Below are 21,775 nucleotides of genomic sequence, written 5' to 3'. Positions count from 1 at the left end.
GGTGCCCTGCCAAAGCAGAGACCTGGTCTGTCCCCAGGCTGGCCCAACTCTGTTAAAAATCGGGGAGTGTCTGGAGAAGAACAGTATAAATGGTCCCCCTGAACCAAGTGTCTTGGCTTCAAATCGAGGCTGTCGCCAGTCAAGTGGGATGCTTTAATCAGGTTCCCTTCTTGTTTGCATACTCGTTTGCATTCTGAGACTTCTGTCAGGGTGAGAGTTCACTTACTGTTTGCACAGCTGCTGGGCTCCCCTGCCTGAAGGGTGCAGCTCTGTTGCCTGAGTGTTCCGGTCGGCAGTCTTCTGAAAGCATGGATTTTCCTGCAGGATTTGGTTGGGGGGCAGTCACTTCAGCTTATCAAGTGGAAGGTAGGAGAAGCTTCTTCCCCTTCTCCAGAGCTGGAATGGCTTACTTCTCATGGATTCTGTATGTCTGGGGAAGAAGGTCGGGTGAGGGGGCAAAAAGAAGAGAAGCAAAAGGACTGAAGAGCCCATAACTGCATAAATGAAACTATCCCTTTTCACACAGAAGACACTTGCTTCCCATGTCCCTTTCCTTAGGCACAAGGGTGGTGGTGACGAGGGGCTGAAGACCCCTCTGCGGCTGTAATTTTGGTCCATTCCAGCTCATCTGAGACATCAGTGTACACTGCATTATATTTATATTTAGGTGGGGGAGGGTCACAAACGGGCTACTGAGAATGAATCACTTTAGAACTCCACAGTGAACTTGGCTGAAAGTTTCTTGAACACATTTCCCATAACCTCCCTAAAAATGATAACAATTTCTCCTATTGGTTAGAAAAATATTGACTAAATACCTTCAAGGAGTCCAAGAGACATCACTGAAGGATGTTCTTCAGTTGGGAGAGGTTCCCTGTTCTATTTCAAGGCACCCCCATTTCCTGGGTGGCTGAGAATTAACTGTGAGATGGCAAAGCACACCCAGAGTGGAGTTGGAGGTCTGAGTTCTGGTCTCCATCCTGCCAGGCATGAGCTTGTGAATCTGGTCTCCTCCTCTAGTCTCAGTTTCTTCCTATGAAAAATAGGAAGATTAGATTAGCTTTTTCCTATATATATTTTCCACCTAAGGAATTAGGGATTGTTAATAGCTATCATGGGAAAATATTTATTTGGTCAAATAAATGTGGAAACCCAGGGATAAATAAAGCTAAGAGAATTTCTGGCAGCATTCTCCTAGAACTGCTGTAGCAAATGACCATAAACTGGGAGGCTTAAACACAGAAATGTGTTCTCTCACACTTCGGGGGGCCAGAGCTAGCCATCTGAAGATGTCATTAGCTAAGATAAGGTAAGCTCATACTGGAGTAGAGTGGGGCTTTAATCCAATATGACTGGTGTCCGTATAAGAAGAGGGAAATTTGGACACAGCAACACATGTGGAGAATGTCATGTGACAATAGAGGCAGAGACTCAAGTGATGCAGCTGTAAACCAAAGAACACCAAGGGCCGATGGCCACTCCCGCAAGCTAGAAGAGGCAAGGAAGGGTTCTAGCAAGAGTCTCAGAGGGAATATGACCCCGCTGAAACCTTGATTTTGGACTTCTAGGCTCTAGAAATGAGAGGGAATAAGTTTCTGTTGTTTAGGCCACCTCTTTTGTGGTACATTATTATGGCAGCCCTAGAACACAAATACATCAGCAAAAACAAGTAAATTAATAAAAGATATAATTACTGCTTATGGTAAGTGCTAGGGTGATACCAGGTTTTGATTTAGGAGGATCTCTGTGAATTACTGTCATTTAATCTGAAACTTTAAGGACGAGAAGGAGGGAGCCATTTGAAGCTGGTGAAGGTTTTTCTAGACAGAGTGCAGGTTGATCTTGGCATAATCCATGCCGCTTATGATTCCCAGCTTCAGTTGCCATTTCCCAGACCTCCAGAAATGCGAATGAGGAATCTCTGCTATGATAATTGCAACAACTGCCATGTGGAAGACATCTTCCATGGGGACTATGTATGTTATGACACATATGCTCTGTGATACAAAGCACTTTCAAAAGAATGTCTGAGAATGTACAGGTTAATAGGAATTCCACGTCACTTTTTTCTCTCTCTATGGTATCTTCTACATTTGTTCCCGGGTAATTTTCACTTGGTCAGGGTGGGTGACTTGATGAAGCTGGCCTTCTTGTAGTGAAAACAAGAAACAGGACGTTGGCTAGTTTCTTTCTCAGAAGACAGGTCAGACAGAACTGAGAGGGGGTTGCAGTGCACAGAATCAGGTTCTAGAAGGTGCACAGCATGGAAACTAGGAAGCTGGGTTCTGGAGCCAGACTCGCTAGACTGGGGGTCCATCTCTACCTTTTTCTAACTCTGTATGACTTTGAGCAATTTACTCAACTTCTCTGTGCCTCCTTGTCGGTAAGATGGGGGTGATTATGGTATCTACTTTATAGTGCTGCTGTGAGGTTTAGATAAGATGATGTGTGTTAAATGCTTGATGCTCAGTAAGTGCTGAATGCATTGTATTTATATTTAGGTGGGGGAGGGTCACAAACGGGCTACTGAGAATGAATCACTTTAGAACTCCACAGTGAACTTGGCTGAAGCACACAGTCACTTATACAAGACAACACAGTGGGTTTCAGTTCCCAGCTCCCAGATCCTGCGCACTCAGCCCTGGGGATAAGATTACTAGTCCTTTCTGAGCTCCTCTCATCACAGGGTCTCCGCATTGCTGTACCTCTTCTGTCTGCACTGGGCTTGCTGCTGCCTTATCGTAAGGTCTTTATTTGTTGTCCCTAACCTGCTATTGTGCTGTTAGCTCTCCAACAGCTTTCAGAAGGGAAATTGATCTTCCCTTCTCTTTTTGTCAATGCACAGATGCCTTTTATATGTTTCCTTGGTTTTCTTACCTATCCTTTTGTGCTGGGTTTGAATCCTAGCTCAAGCACTTACTAGCTGAGTGACTTTGGGCGAATAACTTATTTAAGTCTCAGGTTCTTTATCTGTAAAACTAGGAAAACGGTCATGCCCACTCTGTAGGTTTGTTCTGGGGATTAAAGAGGTCAACATATATGACTGGAGCACAAGAGTGCCTGGGTCATAATATCCACGAAATAACAATAACAACAACACTCCTGCTACTACTACTAGTAATAATAATAAGGATGATGATGTTATTCTTTCTCCTGGCTGGATTCTCTCTCACTGTCTGTACTGATAGGAGAGCTACATCATCTGCTCCATTTACTGGGAATGGTCCTTTCTTCTTTGGACCACAAGTAAGAATATACTCCCTTCTTGCTCATTCTTGTCCTGATCTTCCAGCAGCGCCTGGGAGAGTTACTGTTTAGCTACCCCTTCCACCACTGCAAGGATCACATATGCAGGACGTCAGCACGTGGCTTTGTCAAATCAATGTGGCCCGGAATTTAAAAGCTGAAGTCACCTTGTCGCTTTTCGATTTTGAGAATCTTTGCACTTTTGAGCTTCCCTGGCGTTTGAACGTCTACAGAGCCTTTGGAAGTCACGGACACTCAGCAGAACTGAGGATTGAGCGTGAACTGTATTTATACAGAAAAAAATCTATCTCAGTGATTTGTTATAAAACATCACTATGTATCTTTCTCCAGAGATTTTCAAAACACATTGTCTGTGTAGGTATCTTTGTTTTCAGACATCCTCTCCGGAGCCTGGAGATATAGCTATAATACTCCACCCCCTCCCCACTCCCCTACAGACCCATGCCCACTCCCACACAGAAATAGAGATACTTGGGCTCTGTCACTTTTAATCAAAGGCACTCTCAGGGTCTTTTGCAGGTAGAGTGACCAGAAAATACAGGACAGGCCTTCCGGTCACTGGGCCTCCTAATATACTGACTACTTGCTTGCATATTTCACCAGACCCATGGCTCTTCGTTCTTCCTGTGCATGTCTCTTGGGCCTTCATGCTGGCCACTTCCCTGACTATGGTTTATGAAGAGTTTAATGTAATGTTTATTTCATCAGAGTTGGCTGTGTAGTGCCTTTTGGAGGAAAGCGCCATATAAATCTAATAAATAAATAATAAACAAGTGATATAAACAGGAGGAAAATTATGTGTTTTACGTGAGCTGTAAAGAATATTGTAAAACCTGTAAAAATGTATTTGTTAGATGAAGAGGCAGGGAAGAAAATGCAGATGATCATTATTTGTACAGAAGTGAGTTTCATGCAATATTTTAAAGTACAGAAAAATTCCCATGATTTTTAACCCTTTATGAAACTGACTCTGCCTATGCTTTTGGCTGCAGGGAATGTGAGGCCCAAAACAGCAGGTAGCTCAGTGGCGTTTTGTTTACTTCCTCAGTAGGCCACGGAGGGGCTATGAAAATAACATTTAGGACCTGATTCTATAGCTCTTATGAGCTTGTACCTCCCAGTGATTTCACGGAGGATCTCTTAAGGGGTGAATGTGCTCTACAAAATCCCGCGAATCATCAACAAAGTCCAGACTACTCCGTTAAGGCCTCCTGGTGTGATCTGAGTTTGTGGGTTTCTTTTTTTTCTTTGTCTTTTACTTTTTAAATTAAATTAAATTAATTTATTTTTTATACAGCAGGTTCTTATTAGTTATCTATTTTATACATATTAGTGTATATATGTCAATCCGAATGTCCCAATTCATTCCTCCCCGCCTTTGGTGTCCATACATTTGTTCTCTACATCTGTGTCTCTATTCCTGCCTTGCAAACTGGTTCATCTGTACCATTTTTCTAGATTCCACATATATGCGATAATATACTTTGTTTTTCTCTTTCTGACTTACTTCATTCTGTATGACAGTCTCTAGGTCCATCCACATCTCTACAAATTACCCAATTTCGTTCCTTTTTATGGCTGAGTAATACTCCATTGTATATATGTACCACTTCTTCTTTATCCATTCGTCTGTTGATGGGCACTTAGATTGCTATGACCTGGCTATTGTAAATAGAGCTGCAATGAATATTGGGATGTATGTGCCTTTTTTTTTTTTTTTTTTTTTGCAGTACACAGGCTTCTCACTGTTGTGACCTCTCCCGTTGCGGAGCACAGGCTCTGGACACGCAGGCTCAGCGGCCATGGCTCACGGGCCCAGCCTCTCCGCGGCATGTGGGATCTTCCCGGACCGGGGCACAAACCCGTGTCCCCTGCATTGGCAGGCAGACTCTCAACCACTGCGCCACCAGGGAAGCCCCGTATGTGCCTTTTTGAATTATGGTTTTCTCAGGGTATATGCCCAGTAGTGAGATTGCTGGGTCATATGGTAATTCTATTTTTAGTTTTTTTAAGGAACCTTCAGACTGTTCTCCATAGTGGCTGTATCAATTTACATTCCCATCCAGTGCGAGAGGGTTCCTTTTGCTCCACACTCTCTCGGCACTTATTGTTTGTAGATTTTCTGATGATGCCCATTCTAACCTGTGTGAGGTGATTCCTCATTGTAGTTTTGATTTGTGTTTCTCTAATAAGTAGTGATGTTGAGCAGTAGTGATGTTGGCCTCTTGGCCATCTGTATGTCTTCTTTGGAGAAATGTCTGTTTAGATCTTCTGCCCATTTTTTGATTGGGTTGTTTGTTCTTTTAATATTGAGCTGCATGAACTGTTTATATATTTGGGGGATTAATCTTTTGTCTGTTGATTCATTTGCAAATATTTTCTCCCATTCTGGGGGTTGTCTTTTCATCTCGGTTATAGTTTCCTTTGCTATGCAAAAGCTTTTAAGTTTCATTAGATCCCATCTGTTTATTTTTGTTGATATTTCCATTACTCTAGGAGGTGGGTCAAAAAAGATCTTGCTGTGATTTATGTCAGAGTGTTCTTCCTATGTTTTCCTCTAAGAGTTTTATAGTGTCTGGCCTTACATTTAGGTCTTTAATCCATTTTGAGTTTATTTTTGTGTATGGTGTTAGGGAGTGTTGTAATTTCATTCTTTTACATGTAACTGTCCAGTTTTCCCAGCACCACTTATTGAAGAGACTGTCTTTTCTCCATTGTATATCCTTGCCTCCTTTGTCATAGGTTAGTTGACCATAGGTGTGTGAGTTTATCTCTGGGCTTTCTAACCCGTTCCATTGATCAGTATGTTTGTTTTTGTGCCAGTACCATACTGTCTTAATTACTGTACCTTTGTAGTATATTCTGAAGTCAGGGAGTCTGATTCCTCCACCTCCATTTTTTTCCATCAAGGTTGCTTTGGCTATTTGGGGTCTTTTGTGTCTCCATACATATTTTAAGATATTTTGTTCTAGTTCTATAAAAAATGCCATTAGTAATTTGATAGGACTTGCATTGAATCTGTAGATTGCTTTGCGTATAGTCATTTTCAGAATATTGATTCTTCCAATCCTAGAACATGGTATATCTCTGCATCTGTTTGTGTCATCTTTGATTTCTTTCATCAGTGTCTTATAATTTTCTGAGTACAGGTCTTTTACCTCCTTAGGTAGGTTTATTCCTAGGTATTTTATTCTTTTTTTTGCAATGGTGAATGGGATTGTTTCCTTAATTTCTCTTTCTGATCTTTCATTGTTAGTGTATAGGAATGCAAGAGATTTGGGGGCATTAATTTTGTATCCTGTAACTTTACCAACTTCATTGATTAGGTCTAGCTAGTTTTCTGGTGGCGTCTTTAGGATTCTCTATTTATAGTATCATGTCATCTGCAAACAGTGACAGTTTTACTTCTTTTTCAGTTTGGCTTCCTTTTATTTCTTTTTCTTCTCTGATCGCCATGGCTAGGACTTCCAAAACTAGTTTGAATAATAGTGGTGAGAGTGGGCACCCTTGTCTTGTTCCTGATCTTAGAGGAAATGATTTCAGTTTTTCACCATTGAGAATGATGTTTGCTGTGGGTTTGTCATATATGGCCTTTATTATGTTGAGGTAGGTTCCCTGTATGCCCACTTTCTGGAGAGTTTTTATCATAAATGGGTGTTGAATTTTGTCAAAAGCTTTTTCTGCATCTATTGAGATGATCATGTGGTGTTTTGTCTTTTTTTTTTTTTTTTTGCGGTATGCGGGCCTCTCACTGTTGTGGCCTCTCCCTTTGCGGAGCACAGGCTCCAGACGCACAGGCTCATTGGCCATGGCTCACAGCATGTGGGGCCTTCCCAGACCGGGGCACGAACCCGTGTCCCCTGCATCGGCAGGCGGACTCTCAACCACTGTGCCACCAGGGAAGCCCCGATCATGTGGTTTTTATTCTTCAATTTGTTAATATGGTGTATCACATTGATTGATCGGCAGATATTTAAAAATCCTTGCATCCCTGGGATAAATTCAACTTGATCATGGTTTATGATCCTTTTAATGTGTTGTTGGATTCTGTTTGCTGGTATTCTATTGAGGATTTTTGCATCTGTATTCATCAATGACATTCGTTGGTAATTTTCTTTATTTGTAGTATCTCTGTCTGATTTTGGTATCAGGGTGATGGTGGCTTCATAGAATGAGTTTGGGAATGTTCCTCCCTCTGCAATTTTTTGGAGGAGTTTGAGAAGGATGAGTGTTATCTCTTCTCTAAATGTTTGATAGAATTCGCCTGTGAAGCCATCTGGTCCTGGACTTTTGTTTGTTGGAAGATTTTTAATCACAGTTTCAATTTCATTACCTGTAATTTATCTGTTCATATTTTCTGTTCCTTCCTGGTTGAGCCTTGGAAGGTTATACCTTTCTAAAAATTTGTCCATTTCTTCCAGGTTGTCCATTTTATTGGCTTAGAGTTGCTTGTAGTAGTCTCTTAGGATGCTTTTTATTTCTGCAGTGTCCATTGTAACTTCTCCTTTTTCATTTCTCATTTTATTGATTTGAGTCCTCTCCCTCTTTTTCTTGATGAGTCTGGCTAAAGGTTTATCAATTTTGTTTATCTTCTCAAAGAACCAGCTTTTAGTTTTATTGATCTTTGCTACTGTTTTCTTTCTTTCTATTTCATTTATTTCTGCTCTGATCTCTATGATTTCTTTCCTTCTACTAAATTTGGGTTTTGTATGTTCTTCTTTCTCTAGTTCCTTTAGGTGTAAGGTTGGATAGTTTTTTTTTTTAATATCTTTATAGGAGTATAATTGCTTTACATTGTTGTGTTAGTTTCTGCTGTATAACAAAGTGAATCAGCTATACGTATACATATATCCGCATATCCCCTCCCTTTTGTATCTCCCTCTCATCCTCCCTATCCCACCCTTCTAGGTGGTTACAAAGCACTGAGCTGAGCTCCCTGTACTATATGGCTGCTTCCCACTAGCTATTTTACATTTGGTAGTGTATATGTGTCCATGCCACTCTCTCACTTCATCCCAGCTTACCCTGCCCCCTCCTTGTGTCCTCAAATCCATTCTCTACGTCTGTGTCTTTATTCCTGTCCTGCCCCTAGGTTCATAAGAACCTTTTTTTTCCCCTTAGATTCTCTATATATGTCTTAGCATATTGTATTTGTATTTCTCTTTCTGACTTACTTCACTCTGTATGACAGATTCTACGTTCATCTACCTCACTACAAACAACTCAATTTTGTTTCTTTTTATGGCTAATATTCCATTGTATATATGGGCCACATCTTCTTTATCCATTCATCTGTTGATGGACACTTAGGTTGCTTCCGTGTCCTGGTTATTGTAAATAGTGCTGCAATGTGTACATGACTATTTTTGAACTATGGTTTTCTCAGGGTATATGCCCAGTAGTGGGATTGCTGGGTCGTATGGTAGTTCTATTTTTAGGTTTTTAAGGAACCTCCATACTGTTCTCCATAGTGACTCTATCAATTTACATTCCCACCAACAGTGCAAGAGGGCTGCCTTTTCTCCATACTCTCTCCAGCATTTATTGTTTGTAGATTTTTTGATGATGGCCATTCTGACCAGTGTGAGGTGATACCTCATTGTAGTTTTGATTTGCGTTCTCTAATGATTAGTGATGTTGAGCATCCTTTCACGTGTTTGTTGGCAATCTGTATATCTTCTTTGTGTCTGTCTTTCATTCCACAGGCTGCAGGATTATAGTTCTTCTTACTTCTGCTGTCTGTGCTCTGGTGGATGAGGCTATCTAAGAGGCTTGTGCAAGCTTCCTGATGGGAGGGAATTGTGGTGGGTAGAACTGGGTGGTGCTCTCCTGGGCAGAGCTCAGTAAAACTTTAATCTGCTTGTCTGCTGATGAGTGGGGCTGGGTTCCCTCCCTGTTGGTTGTTTGGCCTGAGGCGACCCAGCACTGGAGCCTACCCGGCTCTTTGGTGGGGCTAATGACAGACTGGGAGGGCTCACACCAAGGAGTACTTCCCAGAACTTCTGCCAGTGTCCTTGTCCCCACCATGAGCCACAGCTGCCCCCCGCCTCTGCAGGAGACCCTTCAACACTAGCAGGTAGGTCTGGTTCAGTCTCTCTTGGGTTCACTGCTCCCTCCCCTGCGTCCTGATGTGCACACTACTTTGTGCGTGCCCTCCAAGAGTGGAGTCTCCGCTTCCCCCTGTCCTGTTGAAGTCCCGCAGTCAAACCCCACTGGCCTTCAAAGTCTGATTCTCTAGGAATTCCTCCTCACTTTGCCGGACCCCCAGGTCGGGCAGCCTGACGTGGGGCTCAGAACTTTCACTCCAGTTGGTGGACCTCTGTGGTGTAATTGTTCTGCAGTTTGTGAGTCACACATCCATCGGCCGTGGGATTTGATTTTATTGTGATTGTGTCCCTCCTACTGTCTCACTGCAGCTTCTCCCTCGTCACTGGATGTGGAGCATCTTTTTTGGTGAGTTCCAGTGTCTTCCTGTCAATGATTGTTCAGCAGTTAGTTGTGTTTCCGGTGCTCTCACAAGAGGGAGTGAACACATGTCCTTCTACTCTGCCATTTTGAACCCTGAGTTTGTGGTTTTTAAGGAGACAAAGGCCTCAGTTTTATGAATGCTATTATCACCCCTGCATGCTGAACTTTGATTTAACTTGGACTTTGACTTTATGTTGGCAGATATTGAGGCTGGCCTCAAACTTTAGCCATTTGTTTGTCTTGGTGTGTCAAAGATGGAATGCTATAGTTGAGAAGCTTGGGGTTACTTTTGCACTTACAAAAGTGGGAGAATAAACAAAGCAGCTGAATTCCTTCGTTTTAGGTACGGTTTGTAGTGATTCTATCCAGGCTGTTTCTTCCTGTACCTTTTAAAAACTGAACTGGTCCATTCAAACCTGAGCTAGAGACACTTTTTATCTACCTGCTATAGATGTCAGCACAAGCCCCATATTTCTTTAGATCGCTTCCTGTTTGCTTTCTCTGCTCAACCAATTTTGGCAGTGTGTCTTGGTTCCTAGTTCCTACTAAACTCTTTGGAGGAAACATTCCAGTCTGGGACTTAATCTCTTGGCTGCCCTTGGTAGTTTTCTAGAACGGAGCTCACCAGATTGGTCTGCCCTTTGTGTGGACCACCTAAGAAAGGAGTGGGAGCAGGCTTAAAAGCATGGTCATTTATTTCTTGATGTGTAAGGAAAAAGGAAGAAGAGAGGTGAGACTTTATTCATGAAATTTCTCACAGATTAAAGTTGAGATGACAGAAAGGACCCTTATTTCTTTCCCCCAGTTTCAAATTTGAGATTCACAAAAACTCAAAGTTGCCCCTTTTTTTGAATGTACCATGAAATTATGTAGTCATCATTGAACAAGTATGGGCTTTGGCAGGGATGATATTCAGATATTCATCAGCTGGCACACTGGCCAATCCAATGTTAACTGTAAACAATAGGTGTAGACTGGACTGGCACCTGCCTTAACTGAGAGTAGATGCCAGCCTTAAACAACTGGTATAGAACAGACCAGCATCAGCGTCTTCACTGACCATTAAGAGTAGTGGCCAGCTGTCAACAACTGATTTGACTAGCCTGGCACCCACATTAACTAATCAGAGTGGGTGCCAACTGTAATCAACCACTGGGGACACACTTCCATGAACTGACTGAATTTTAGCTTTAGACTTATGAGTGGGACACAGCTGGAATATATCAGACTCTATTTGTGAACTACTAGAGAGTCAAATCACTTAATTTCTTCTAGCCTCAGTTTTCTCACCTGCAAAATTCCTAATGCTCACCTCTTTTTTTGAAATTTCATTGGATAAGTGTTGGAGAGCTTTTTCTTATGTTTTGTACTTCTTTGGATCTGAGGTGATTTCCTCAACTTTTTCTTCCAGATTATTAATTTGGATGTTAGCTTTGTTCATCTATTTTTCAGTCCCTCTATGGAATATTTAATTATGGTGATCATATTTTTAAGTTTTAGGAACACATTCTTATTCTTTGATGGCCTAATTTCCAGGAAGTCAATTTGTTTTTTCAGATGAAGTCACCCTCAAATCTTTTTAAGAATGCTAGTTAAAAAAAATTAAGTCTTTGTTTTCTTTTTCTTTCTTTCTTTTTATATCAATTTGAACTCTTTGGATTATTTGTTTATTTGGGCCCATATCTTTTATGCTATTTGTTTTTGTCAAATGGCTGGTGATCCTTGAATACCCGTTTATGTTTTTGAATGAAAGAATATGTTGATAGTAGTAACTGAGTTAGACTTCCTTTGAAGTTAAGTAACTCTGTTGAACTGAAACAGTGCTGACCCTATAAGAAGCAGGGTTCTGTGTAAGTGGGTGGGGCCTGTTGACAGGCTTCTCATAATGGACTATGTGTATGAAGGAAGGGAGCCAAGATTTAGATCTCAATAATTGCCAGATAATGGGGTCTTTAAGAAAGAATGTTTTGTTTGCTTTTTATTTATTAATTTTTTAAAAACCTTTGAGAGACTACCACTTGTGTAGTTTAAAAAAAATTTTATTTATTTATTTATACTTATTTTTTTCCATCATTTTACTTAGCATTTCTTTCTTTCTTATTTTTTAAAATTTTTATTGGAGTTTAGTTGCTTTACAATATTGTGTTAGTTTCTACTGCACAGTAAAGTGAATCAGCAGTATGTATATACATATCTCCTCTCTTTTGGATTTCCTTCCCATTTAGGTCACCACAGAGCACTGAGTAGAGTTCCCTGTGCTATACAATAGGTTCTCATTAGTTATCTATTTTATACCTAGTATCAATAGTGAGTGTATATATGTTAATCCCAATCTCCCAATTCGTGCCTGGTCTTAGTTGCAGCATGAGGGATCTTAGTTGTGGCATGTGGACTCTTAGTTGCAGCATGTGGGCTTCTCAGTTGTGGCATGCTGACTCTTTAGTTGTGGCATGTGAACTCTTAGTTGTGGCATGCATGTGGGATCTAGTTCCCTGACCAGGGATCGAACTCAGGCCCCCTGCATTGGGAACATGGAGTCTTATCCACTGGACCACCAGGGAAGTCCCTTGCTGTTTAAAAGTGTTTTTGTTAAGTCTGTTTCTTCAGTTTAATTGAGATATAATTGACATATAGCACCTTATAAGTTTAAAGTGTACAGCATAATGACTTGACACATATATTGTCAGTTGATTACCACAATAAGCTTAGTTAACATCCATTATCTCCTTTAGATACAAAAAGAAAACACTTTTTTACTTTTGATGCAAAATGTTAGGATCTACTCTGTCAGCAACTTTCAAATATAGCATGCAACAGCTTTCGCTGTAGTCATCATGTTTTATATTACATCCTCAGTACTTATTTATCTTATAAACTAAAAGTTTAAACCTTCTGACCACCTTCATTCAATTCCCTCTCCCCCCACCTCCCATCTCTGAAAGGCACAAATCTGATGTCTTTTTCTATGAATTTGGTTTTTCTGTTTTCTTAGATTCCATATGTAAGTGAGATCATACAATATTTGTCTTTCTCTGTCTGTTTGCTTTTGACTTTTGTTTCCCGTCTACACTACCCTTCAAGTTCACGTTTAGTTCTAGAGTTTATTCTACTTTTCTTTACTGTCTCAGTGCCCTTGATAGCAAGGGCTATCTTGTCCCGTCACATCTCTCACTTTTATTAATCATTTCTTGGAACTTCCACCTGGGGTGAAGGCAGCACTAACTGCTCTGTTTATGGGGGAGAGGAACCAGTCAGGCCAATAGTACATTAGATAATCCTTTAATTAATTACCGTGATGACTGCTCTGAGCCTGCTGTGCTCTCTGCAGTGGCTGACCTGCAGATTCTCTAGGGCAACCCCTCTGAATCCTTACCAGCCGTCTTCAGTGTGTGAGTATATGTTGCAATCCTTTGCTTTAGTTTCTCAGGCAATTCAGCCCTAGTTTCTTTCCATTTGCCAGAAATACTTTAGTCAATGTGATATTCTTTGGGGGCTTTTTTGTTTTCAGCTCTGTTGTGGAACTTTTTTTAAAAAAAATTTTTACTGTCATTTCAATGGGGTTGTGAGAGGGAGAGGAATTAAGTATGTCCACTGTACTCCCCATCTTGAACTGGAAGTGCTTATTAATATGTGTTTATAAGTACCTTACAAACCATGCAGTTTTATTCAAAGTTAACAAGTGAATTTCCCTGTCCTCTTCTTACCCTTATCCTCCTCTATCACTAACACATCCAACCTCTGGAAATTTTCTAGTCCTATGCTTTTTAGAAAGACGATGAGATAACATGGAATTGATGGCATTTTAGACAATGTAACAAGAGAAAGTGAAATATTGAGACAGGGTGAGGAAAGCCATAGAGGAGGAGGGGTACTATGACCAAGAAAGGCCATATGTCTAGGTGCCTGCCTCTGGGGTCAGCTGCTCTAAGCCATTTGCACTTTTCATCGTTTCTTACCTCCCTTTATCCTGGACACACAGATTCTCCACGCACCAAGTTTCCGGGTACCTCCACTGGCTTTGTGGGCAGTGCTGAAATGTATCTGCTGCCATCACTGTTGGTACATGTGGATTATTTATTGATAACAGTCTGCCTGCTTGTGTATTCTTTTCTATAGGCGAAGTTCTAGGTACAGAATGGATGCTTATCACATATGTTTAGGAAAAATATTTTTATTTGTACTATGGATGTATTAAAAAATAATTGTAGAATATTTAAAATATACAAACAAGAAAAAAAAAGCAAAATAAAATATCAGCCAGAGAGGTATTTTCAGATTTTGAGTATGTACTTTTTCTATACATTCACAGACTTTCATGCACTTCTGTTCACCCTAATAGGTACGTTCTGTAAATGGTTTTGGTTTCTGTTATACCCTTACAAATATCCTGATAGGCTATAACACATCTGCCTCTTTTCTCCTCTTCTGGTGCCCTTTCTTCCTTCTCTATCTTTCTGTACACATGGATGTTACATAGAAAGCTAAATGTGAGTAAATATATGTATCTTTGAAAAATAAGAGATAATTTGCTGCATTTCAAACATTTGTTTGGAGTAGGGTTCTATATATTGTCCTACAAATCTGTACATAAATTATTTTGTCACCACTAAATTCATCAGTTAGGATGGAACATTTGTTTATTTGGATGAATGTGTGCCAACATTGTACTAAAAAAAGGCATTATTTATGCTGTTCCTTCCTGGGCCTGCCCATCTGGTAGGGGTTGCTTTCCAGGTAAGTTCACTGGTGCAAAGCTTAAGCGATTCTTCAATAATTATTAGGTCATCACACAGTGTCCCAGACAGTATGGGACTCTTGCTAGACCCTTCTTCTTAATCTCTCCTTTATTTAATTAATTATTTTTTGTTCTATCTCCTCTATACCTCTTGGTTACACCCCTCTTCCCCATTACTACTTCCTTTCTTTTAGTTCCAAAACTCACCACCTCTTAAATTCTCCTTCCCTCCCCTCCCCTCTCCTCCAATCTCTTTGGCATACTGCTCCAGCATGGTCTTTTAAAATTCCGACCACACCATTCCATTTCTTGAGAGATAGCATGAGCTCTGAAATCAAACAGACTAGGTTTGAACCCCGACTCCACTGCTTACCAGTTCTGTGACCTTGGGAGATAGCTAAGCTTTGCATACCTTTTTTCATCATTTGTAAAATGGGAACAGTAAGGGTGTCTATCTCAGGGTTGTTGTAAATATTAAATGTGTTTATGAACATCGAATGCTTAGAACGTTTGTACTGGGCACACTGTATGTGTTCAATAAATTTTAACAATTATTTAAATTTTTTAATTTTCCTCTTACCTTCTACAGAAGTATTTCTGAACATCCTGCATGACATAAAAAAAACCTTTTGTAATTTTACCTCTGACTACTTCCCCAGTTTTATCACTTGTTTCTTCTTCATTTGTATCTTATTCTTTGACCAAAATGAAGCACAAATAATTCTTTAAATGTGCCATGACCTTCATGTACCGTTGCACGCACTGTTCCTTCTGCTTGAGTGCATACCTGACTGCTGGCATGAGCAGAGACCAACAGAGGACGCCGATCCAGGCTTCCTAACTTCCAGGCTGGATTTCTTCCTACTGCAGCATACTGCCTCTTTCATTGTCATCCTTTATGCTACTCTTCTAAGTGTGTTATGTGAGCACAGTAGAGATAGTAAGGGGCTGAGAGTGGGGTGTGGCAAAGGAAACCCCCCAAAGAAGTTTTTAGTACCTATGAACAATCTATTCTCTTATTAACTATTTGGAACAACATGGATAATATGTCTTTTACCTGGGGGCATTTGGACATAGCTCCATGCTTTTAAGGATGACTAATATCATGAGAGGTATTGATATGGATTGATATGGTATTAAGATGGATATTATAGCTAAGTGTTTGTATTTCAGATGGCAAGGGAGCAGCTGGGCCCCTGTTATTTTCCTTCGATTCTGCTATGTGGGCCTCTGCCTTGAGGTGCCCTAAACCAGCTGAGCAGATCTGTATTGGCTTTGGGTCTTTCTCAAGGTGCCTGCTCTTCCTTTCATTAGTGTGGATAAGCAGAGTTTGATTGTAAAGTATGCCCGGGCCAAATACAAGGGCTTTTAAAATTGTCTGCTGTTTTAGATTATACAGGCCACTGATCCCCCTTTCTTACCATGGATAATTGAGAATGGACCAAGCTGAAGAGTGCCAAGCAGAACCAATTGACAAAATAAATGAGATTTTAAAAGTCCTTTATGTTTTGATAATAGAAAAAAAAACAAGCTAGATATTCTTCTTTTTTAATCTAAAAGAGCCTATTTTATATTTTGTAACAGTAAATATATTTGGTTTTAAATTGATTCAAAATAGGAAACTATTTCCTAGGATGCACTAGTTTAAAATGTATACTGACCACAGCATGTACTTAATGGAGGTAGGGGAAAAATTGAAAATATAGGCAAGAGGTTGGACAGTTCCAGATTCAATGTCAAATTCTCTTATAATCATGCTTATGTTTCAACTAGGTAGCAAGGAGTGGGTGGGAGTTACTTCAAATTCTGAAAATCTCTCTCTTGAAAGTGGAGGCTATAATTCTTTGTCCCTAGTGAGCAATAACCATGTGGAGAAGGGCATTTCTTGAATGTTTGTGTAAGATTAACAGGATTCTGATTTCTGGGAATATATAATCTCACCTCCTTCTCATTTTCATCCTTTCCTTTTTCCCAGTGCATCCCTGCATACAGGGAGAAATGCATCTACATGTTACTTGACTGGGAATTTAGAGGACATGTTCTCAAAGGAACAATGTTGTAAATAGGGATTGGTGTCACTGAATGACTTTCAGGTGTACAATGAGATAAATAGGTTTTGGGAGTTGGCCTGGGAATTTGGAACATAATGTAAGAGGCAATGGTGAGTTTCTGGGCAGGTGACTCATAAACAAGGTTTTTGAAACATTATCCATTTTTATGTTGGGAATTGCCTAGCTAAGGCTTAAAGTCTCCCACAGCTCCCGTGAATAATCATTTAAATACAGGCTTTGAGACTTGGGGAAAAGAGTGCATTATTTAAAGACAATAATCTTCCTTTGGAGTCATTGTAGTCCTTCATACAGACGCATACTTGGGGATCTTTGAAAGAGCAACATTTTCTCTTGATGGTCCATTCCTTCATATATCTTATAAATTATCATCCAGGTCTAGGTGGCAGGCGCAGGTTAAGGATGCACGACAGCCACTCTGCACCAGAGTGGACTAAGGCTAAGAGACTAAGGCTCTTTCGAAAGGTGAAATATTACAAAGTGGCTTTGGCCATTGCTTATTGTGCTTGTGTGAAGAACAAGACACGGGGATGGAGATGGTAAGGGCTCTAGTGTATCCTCTGGTTCTTTGTAGTGCCAAGAACTTGGCAAACGTAGGCACGTAATACTTTCTTGTTGCCCAGTTGATTTGATGAAGGGAAAATGGAAGAGTTCTCAGCATAGAAACTATATAGCTGGGCCAAACATCCTCCAGGGTCATCTCAATACACTCTCTGTGGCTCAAAGAAAGACCAGGTACAACTATACTAAACCTATGATACAGTTGACTTGTTGTTAGATGATGACTTTTCTCTTGTTAGAGATTTCTTTTTTCCAAGAAATAATTGGAGAGAAATTATGCAAGAACATTCAGAAAAGTTCTGTCTCCATGTTGTACCTGGAGACCTGGGTCCCCTGGCATGAATTAGTAATTAAAGTTAAATTGAATAGACATTTATTTGAATTATTACTATGTAGTTCTTCCCAATTAGATATTTGTTTCCTGTGGGTACTAGAGTCTGGAGGTATAAAAGGTAAATAGAATGATCATTTGAATCTAACATTCTAGTGAGGTCGAGCGTCATATAAATGACTATGATATCATGTGACAACTCTAGCAGTAGAAGAAACAAAATGATGTTGGAGCATAGGTGGGAAGAGTGGGGATACAAGAATAAAACTGGGGAAGATGGTATGCCATCTAAATTGAGCTTTTAAGGGAAAGTTTGTTTTGTTTTGTTTTTCAGGGAAAGACATAAGGAAGGACATATTAGCAGAGAAAACATTTTGAGTCAAGGATCAGAAGTATGAATGCTTATGTTATATTTGGGGAATAATATAGTCACATTTAGCAAAGTAGGTAAGGGGTTTAGAATTCTAATACTTTAGAATGTATTAGAATCACCTGGAGTTCTTGTTTCAGTGTAGCTTTGGGGGCCTAGTAGCAGGTTATATAATAGTGGTATTTACAGATGGGGGCCCAGGAATTTACATTTTTTAGTGAGTTCTCTGTGTGATAATGTTGTGGATGGCTCATGACTTGAGAAATTCTGCCACAGGCTCTGTTTTCTGATAACAGGGTGAATGGTAGGACCTGAAGCCAGAGAGGTAGATAGGTCTATGTCTTGATGCACATAAGGTACCAGGCTAAGGAGTTGGTGTTAGGATCATGTGCTCTAGGTTCTTGGGACCTACAAAATATTCTTAAGCACAGGGAGTATTATGATCAAGTCTGTATATTAGAAGAGTTTTGACTGCAGTGTGGAGGATGAACTGAAGGAAGGAGGCGTGGAAGCAAAGGAACAATTGTTAGGCTATTGCAGTAGATGAGGTAGATGATGATGAAGTCCTGAATTTGGATGGAGGGGACAGAATGGAGAAAAAGCAGAAAGAGACATCACTGAGGGAGAACCAAAAGCATACATTTGTAAGTACGATGTAGGGCATGAAGGAAGTAGGAGGAAGACTAAGGTGACTCTTGTGATAACAGTTTAGGTAACTTTCTGGCTGATGATGCTGTGAATAGAAATAAAATACACTGGAGAAGGAGCAGGTTTGGAATTTGTCTGGAAGATATATAGTAGGTTCAATTTGGATTTGAGAGTCCCTTAGTGTATTTAAAGGGAAATGCCTGGGAAGTCACTGGAGATTCATACTTCCATTTCGGATTCGATTTGCTCTTAGTTATCAGTGTGTAGCTGATAGTTCAAGTCATAAAGGAAGAGAATTCTTGAAATAGGGTTATAGAGGGAAACAGAAAAGGAGCAGGTTGCAAAGTCTGGATTACGTGCTGTAGAAGAATTTAAAAGACTCAGAAGAGCCCAGAAGAATGTGACATTCTTCCAGAATATGAGGATGACTAGAAAGGACTTGAGGAAACTTCCAGTCCAGTGGTGTTAAAACATTTTTTTAATGCAGCAGAACTCGGTTTTCAAGGAAACTCTAGCTCAGGACTTTAATAAAGCAGATACGGATGGAGCATCTCTGGCTGAAGAGAAGAGTGGGAGAACATGTGCCTATCCACCCAGTGTTCGCTTCTTTACTGCTTCTTCCCCTCTTGTCAATTCCTGACTCCTCTCCAGGGAACATGGCTTTTAAAACATAGATGTGCATCCTTTATTTTATAGAGGCTGGATGATGGATTACATGATCAATGTCATGAAACTCATTAGTGACTGAGGGGGAACACAATGTGATAAAACCCACAAGAAACACAGCAACAAAAGGGAACCAGCCCAGTGGTGAAGACAGTGCATTGTTTCAAGGAATGAGGGGTTAGCATTCTGAGTTATAATATTATGGGAAGGAGTTGTAGAGGTGGTAGATTTTAAGAGGCTAAGAAAACATTCAGGGGACCTCCCTGGTGGCACAGTGGTTAAGAATACGCCTGTCAATGCAGGGGACACGGGTTCAAGCCCTGGTCCGGGAAGATCCCACATGCCTTGGAGCAGCTAAGCCCATGTGCCACAACTACTGAGCCTGCGCTCTAGAGCCCACGAGCCACAACCACTGAGCCCGCATACCACAACTACTGAAGCCGGCATGCCTAGAGCCCGTGCTCCACAACAAGAGAAGCCCCTGTTAGCCTCAACTAGAGAAAGCCTGTGTGCAGCAATGAAGACCCAATGCAGCCACAAATAAATAAATAAGTAAATATATTTTTTTAAAAAAGAAAGCATTCAGGGATTCAGTTTCTTTAGCTCTGCCCATTTAAGAGTCAGAGCTAAAGGTTTGTGCTGGGTTGGAGAAAGTTAGAAAATGGGTCTTTCCAACTTCTACAAAACTGAGGAAGTTATCATAGACATTGCACTGCACTTATAGCCCAGACCCCATCCAAATTCCAGTAGAAGTGAAACTTTAATGATGGGATGAGAAGTGAAGGTCAGTAGTAGCTTTCCTTTCATGGAGGAGGGTCTTTGGGAGGACAACCTAGTTGGGAGGCGAAATCTTGATAACTTGCCTTGAAGTTCTATTTGCAAGGCAAGTATGCTTTTCTTATTAGAATGCATGTTTATTTAAGAAGACTTTTTTGGAAGGTTGCTGATGGAACACACCTTTATACTGCCAACTGGCATGTAGTAGAAACTATTTGTAGCAACTACAACCATTCTCTCACATGAAAACTCTAGAATACTCTGTATTCAGGGAGTTGTTTTTCTGTATTCAGGGAGTTGTTTTGCAGTATCAGCTGAAATCTGCCAAGACTGAAGACTGACCCAGTGTTTCCTGGGGGACCTTGAGGAAAGTCAATTTGTTTATGAGTCAAAGGAAGCTCAGATTATTCTAAATGACACTTGCTGCTATCGGAAATTTCTGTTCTGGAATTAGCAAGCTGCTACAAGTTCCAAGCTGCTGTCTTTTCTTAGAAAGACACTTATGGGATATAAATCTTTGTAAGTGCATTTTATTGTACCAGTTGTTTTGTTTAGAAAAAGCCTATTAGTTTGTTATTTAAAGTGATCTATTTAATACTGTTAATAAATTCTAAAATTGGAGACTGAGTATTGTTATTTTGGATGTTTTTATAGTTCTGATTGTGTAAGTTACTTGGCCTTGGCTCATTTGCTTGACCTTTGTTTGTTTTAATGGCTTGGGAAAAATTCCCCACTACACAGAGTTGATATAGTGGCTCTACATATATGTGATACAAATATGGAAAATATTTGAATATGTTAACTAACAGTATTTGAATGACTGGATCAGGTCTATGTAACCAAAGTGAAGCAGACTCACTGAAAATTTTAGAGGAATCAGAAAGTTCAAGTAAAAATACAATTTCTTACAAAAAAAGTTTAACTTATTACATTTATTATTTTGAGTATAATTATAACTGTGTAATAACTATCCAGAAAAAGGACTAGAAGATTGTACTGCAAAATAGTAATACAGAGAAGTGATATAATGTGCTAGTTACTGGCACCAGTGCTTCTACACTTCACTGGCTTAGGAAAAACAAGCATTCAAATTAGACTTTCATGAGCAATGTAGTCTTGTTTTTGTTACTTAACCTTTTAAGGCTTACTTCCCTCAGGTGAGTAATATCTGCCTTTTGGAGGTTATTGGGAAGAGTACATGAAATAATTTAAGCAATCTCTTAGGACAGGGCCTGACTTTTTTTTTTTTTTGCGGTACGCGGGCCTCTAGGTGTTGTGACCTCTCCTGTTGCAGAGCACAGGCTCCGGACACGCAGGCTCAGTGACTTTGGCTCACGGGTCCAGCCGCTCCGCGGCATGTGGGATTTTCCTGGACCGGGGCACGAACCCGTGTCCCCTGCATCGGCAGGCGGACTCTCAACCACTGCGCCACCAGGGAAGCCCAGGGCCTGACATTTTTTAAAGAACTCATTAAATGTTAGTCCTTATCATCGTTAGTCCTTATCATCATTCATCACCATCACCATTACCATCAGATGATGTGTTAGTCTGGGTCCTCCAAGAAGCAGATGCCAGGATGGTATCGAACATGCAAGAAATTTATTAGGGGAAACACCCATGAGAGAAACTGGAGTGGGAGCCAGGAGAGGCTGGGATGCAGGTCTGATGAGTGAAGAAGTAAGGGAAAGAAGATTGAGTGAAGCATTTAGACATAAGTGAAGTTCAAAGAAATTTCACCAGGTCTTTGGGGAGTCCTTGATGCAAAGTCTCCTGTCAGAAGAGTCCCACATCTTCCAGGTCCAGGATTGTCATAACCTTGCCATGCTCATCATTGGCAGGGACCAGCCCTGGGAAGTGGGCCTCAGTGCCAACTCCAGCACACG

The 21,775-nt window shown here is 40.5% G+C and overlaps 1 pseudogene; it reads left to right on the top strand.

Annotated features, from left to right (window-relative positions):
- Positions 1–308: 308 nt before the first annotated feature.
- The window catches only part of LOC136123216 (cytosolic beta-glucosidase-like), a 146,898-nt pseudogene continuing 125,431 nt past the window's right edge, over positions 309–21,775 (top strand).

The sequence above is a fragment of the Phocoena phocoena genome, chromosome 5, assembly GCF_963924675.1.
Source record: "Phocoena phocoena chromosome 5, mPhoPho1.1, whole genome shotgun sequence".
Taxonomy (NCBI): domain Eukaryota; kingdom Metazoa; phylum Chordata; class Mammalia; order Artiodactyla; family Phocoenidae; genus Phocoena; species Phocoena phocoena.
This window is presented reverse-complemented; position numbering and strand designations above follow the sequence as displayed.